At 32.7% G+C, this 4,788-nt stretch overlaps 1 pseudogene across 1 annotated transcript; it reads right to left on the bottom strand.

The window, feature by feature from the left end:
* Positions 1 to 891: 891 nt before the first annotated feature.
* LOC148767869 (ABC transporter A family member 7-like) lies at positions 892 to 3,384 on the bottom strand (annotated as a pseudogene). The gene is made up of 8 exons (XR_016033584.1): positions 3,175 to 3,384; positions 2,757 to 2,957; positions 2,562 to 2,671; positions 2,418 to 2,464; positions 1,842 to 2,007; positions 1,641 to 1,746; positions 1,438 to 1,526; positions 892 to 1,239 (listed from the first exon to the last, which is right to left on the bottom strand). The product of XR_016033584.1 is annotated as an ABC transporter A family member 7-like (transcript).
* Between the last annotated feature and the right edge of the window lie 1,404 nt (positions 3,385 to 4,788).

A 4,788-nucleotide genomic window follows, 5' to 3' on the forward strand; every position in this document is an offset into this window, starting at 1 on the left:
ATATTTTTTTTAAGTTAAAATATCTTGCTATACTGATTTTTTGGTTAAAGTCTCACAAAAAAATATTTAGGGTGCATGCATTCTGCTATGATGTATATAATTTGTGGGTGAACTTTGTTAAATTTAAAAATTTTGAGTTCAAAATGTCAATTAGTTTCAGTTTTGATGTGCAAAACGCAATTCACTCGACTATAAGGAAGAAATGCATGAAATATATACTGAGTTCCAATAAAATAAATGTTAAAAACATAACTAAGAAGCAAGTAAACGTCATTCAAAATTTTGATAACAACAATGATGAGTAAAAATTGTAATAATTGAACGAAAAGATAAGAAAATAACAGGATCATAAATATACATGGGCAAAACCGTATGAAATTATTTATTATTTTACTATTAATTAATAAATAATTTTGAATTATATTCTATTCCAAATAATTATTAATATCACAAAATATTACTCTAATAACAATATAACTATTATATATAGATTATGGTAGATAGAAAAAAAAAATTAATACGACGCGTGCAACGCACGCGCACCTCTCTAGTATAAATAAAAAAAAGTTAGCACCACCGGGGGAGGGAAGAAATTGGGTGGTCACCGCTATGGAGAAGAATGACGGCTAGGTTAAAAAACCTGGTGCTCTGATACCATATAGGAAGAATATAATTGGAGAATGAGAGAAATAATAATATGTAATATAATAGAAACCCCCATTGTGTTATGGGTTGATTTACATGAAATATATATAGAGAAATAATGCAAGGTAATAGAGTTTGACTAAGTAACTAAATCCTAACTAATCTAGGTAACCGAATCATAATAGAATCCTAATATCCTATAATATCTAATAATATAATATACTCTAACAGATATGCTTCCATAACTACCAAGCATGAGTTTGACTAATCATACATCGGCTCCATATCGTGTTATCACGAGAGAGTACTGTCTGCTTGAGCCCCTCTTGCAACCTTGATAAATACATCCTCTAATGCCGTGTCTGCCAAACCCCAACCCTTAACAGTGAATCTACTCTTTGCATTCTCGACTGCTTCGAAAACATCTGCTATTCTTATCTCGTTCTTTGGTAACTCGAACTTTTGTGTACCTGAGATTTAATATACCTTTGTTGCATTTGGTGAGAGTTGGTTTACCAAGTTCTCTACTTCTTCCTCGTGAGTCGGTGATGTTGTCATCGTGAATACATACGATCCTCCGTATCTAGCCTTGAGCTGTCATTTTGGATGGAAAATAGACGGTTGAGATGGAATACAAAATAGTTCGGACTATAGAATCGTAAATAAATAAGTTATATGATAAGGCAGCAAAAACTGAAAGATAGTAAAAAATACGAGTTTCGATATATACAACGTAAAGATGATAACTCGTGAAATACAAAACGTGCATTGACGACCAACATTTGACATTACCTCTTTAGGGTTTCCGACACATTGCAAGCTTCCATCGACAAAAATTCCAAGACGGTCACATAAATGTTCTGCCTCTTCCATTGAATGCGCTGAATTATCAAATAAGATGCTGAAATTACTAACATAGTAATTTCTTAACTGCAATGCAATTAAATCTAAAGGTTTCCACGTGTGAAGAAGCGAAAGAAAGACAAAAACGTTACTGGTGAGAATTATAGCCCTGTTTTGTTTAGCACGTTTCACTACGTCCCACAACATGTTTCTTGAAGCATGATCCAATCCAGTACTCGGCTCATCCATATACACCACCTTCGAATAATGTACTAACAACTTTAACGAACTAATAACTTAATGTCGAGCTAAACACGAGTTGAAACTAATATTAAGGATATGGATGTACGTACTTTTGGATCTCAAATAAGTGAAATGGCGACACTAAGTCTTCTCTTCATGCCTCCACTATATTTCCTCGATTGTTTGCTGCCACACCACCATGAAATAAGTTCACACTCTTGAGAGATTCTTCCACTGCCTGTTTCACAATATAAAAATATAGATGAAGTTACGACGCTAAAAAAGATGCCAAATGGAATGGCCAAGTCAATGACAACTCGTGCAATTGTGGCGCATTTAGCAAGACATCAAAACGTAACAATATACTGCACAATAAATTTGTATTATGCCTAGTTTGGTTGGCAGCAAGATTATCTATGTTAACCAAATAAATGAGCTTTATTTGATATTTAATTAGTCCTAAAACTTTTCGGGCCAACACGAAAGTATACAATTGATCTCGAATAAAATTGCATAATAATATCTTGGCTAATCCTATCTAAGTAACTAAATGAGACTTTGTATGATAATCTCGTACAATTTAATTAGTGAGGCTCTTCAATAATGAACTTATGGAAATTGTACATGTGCGTTGTGCATGTAATCTCAATTCTATACAGTCACTCTTACATGTGTTAGGGCAGCACCATAGAAAAATAGGTGCTCTCTTCCCGTTAAAGTATCCCACAGCAAGCTGCACATAGTATTGAAAAATATCAAAATTTACATGAATGGACTCATAAAATCATGAATTTAAAACTCCAAATCAGTTATGTTTTCGTAATGCCTACTCATGCTGGGGACATACACCCATGCTGGTGTATATTTTATCCATGTCAGTCCGTATATCTAATCCTTGAACATATGCAGTTCCAGAGCTCGGCTTTATGAGCCCAATCATCTAACAAAATATGATTAAATTAAATGCCATAAAATAAAAAATAAAAAATAAAAAATCAATAAAAGAACCAAGGCCGAGAACTAACCATGTTGATGAATGAAGTTTTGCCAGCACCGTTAGGACCAAGCATGCCGAAACATTCTCCCTCCGGCAAAGCAAGTGAGAGCTCTCTTACTGCACATTTCTCGGGGTTTCCGTTCGTGCCTGGATATATCTTTTTGAGATTATTGCATATGATTGAATGACTTGTACTTGATTCAAGTAGTAACTGCTCAACTTTCTCCCTCTAAATCAAATATGAAAAAGTGAAAGTGAGATAATACGGGGAGGTATACAAATAACAGATTAGAGAAAGTGAGCACAAAAATCATAACATTGTTTTATTTTCCATATTGAAAATGCACTCCGATATATCTAGCGACTAGCTGAGGCTTCTCCAATAAATCCAATAAATCAACCTCAGAAGAATCATCAGTACGTAGTTGTAATAAACAATAGGTTACCTCTTGGTCAACATCAAACTTCTCCATCTGAACAAAAAGTTTAGAACCAAGCCTTCGCGAGCTAGGTTTGCGGAAAGATGATGAGAGGTTCTTTTGTTGCTTCCGCAAGAAAAACAGGGGACTTTTTCCAGATGACACAACTTGATCCGCGTAATATGCAACACAAAGAACTAACCATTCAACTGCAATGATAATCAATACCTCTCTCATTCCGTTATTGCTATCGTTTAAATCTTTCCATCGCATTCCATCACTTCCCATAAAATTTCCGGTAAAGGCGTACTGTGAGAACTCGTATAACCCACGATAAAGGGGAAACCCTGGAAATAACTCCATAGCAATTATACCTGCTTCTGCATTGATGAGATAAAATTACACAAAAAAAAGGTTAGTAATTATTCATGCTACTGTCATGGAATCTGATTTTGTGTTAGTAATTATATGGTTTTACGTACTTGGGAAAGACGAATCTTGGAGAAAGAACTGAAAGTTATGTACCAAGTTTTCTACTTCTTCGTCGTGAGTCGTCGGATATGTTGTCATCGTGAATACATACAATCCCCCGTAACCAGCCTTTATAAGTCAGATATGATAAGTACTCCTGAAACAAAGTAGAAATAACTTACAGTCAAAGTATAAATAACTTCAGATGATTAGTATATATGTATAATGCATTACTCACAAATAGCCCTTGTTATCGTTTTTTCTTAAATTAATATTTAGGTTGTTCTACATAAATTTTCTACAACAGAATTGTTAAGTATAATGTCTGAATACTGAATGCAGAATGATTAAGTTTGTTTGATAACTGTAAATTTATTATATCTGAATCGTATAATTTTACTATATTAGCCCTAAAAAATGTGGACATATGTTTAAGAGTGTTCACCCGGTCGGTAAACCGATAGAAAATTCAGTACGCGCCCAATAATGAACCGAAAATTATGCTTAGTTTTCCATAACCATTTTTTTTAATTATGGTATTTGGTACGGTATACAATATTGATGCACGGTCTACCGTATCGTACCGAATACTAAAATATTTAATTTGTTTTCCTTTTATTTTAAATCCATTAAGGTTATAACAAATTATAAAATACTTTTAAATTTGATATTTTTTTCATTATTTCCAAATTAGCCTCTATTGAAATCACTTTTTTTTTTTATTTTTAGGGCCGATTGTTGTAATTTGAATGTCAAATTCAACAATTAATTAGTTTTAATATTCATTTTTAATTTTTTTTAAAATAAGAAAATATATTATGGTACAAAATTTCGGCTTACCGAAATTCCGGTACGGTTCGATACAATTTTACCGAATTTAACACCCATATATATATATATTAATATATTATAACTATTAATAATATATAAATGAAAAATTCACCGTGACCTTTATAATTATTTGATCATATTCTTTTCACTAGTAATATCGAATAAATAAATAAATACCATAAAAGAAAATTTGGATTCCACTCTTCCAACAGTAAAAGGACAATTCCTATTTAAAAATAATTATGAAAGGGCTAATTTAATTCTCAATGCGACAAGAACGAAGAAAGAGAACTATAAAGGGAGGGACAAAATTTTATACCACTGAATCAATAAGTTATG

This window comes from Erythranthe guttata, chromosome 9, assembly GCF_056151865.1.
Source record: "Erythranthe guttata isolate IM_541 chromosome 9, IM_541, whole genome shotgun sequence".
Classification (NCBI taxonomy): domain Eukaryota; kingdom Viridiplantae; phylum Streptophyta; class Magnoliopsida; order Lamiales; family Phrymaceae; genus Erythranthe; species Erythranthe guttata.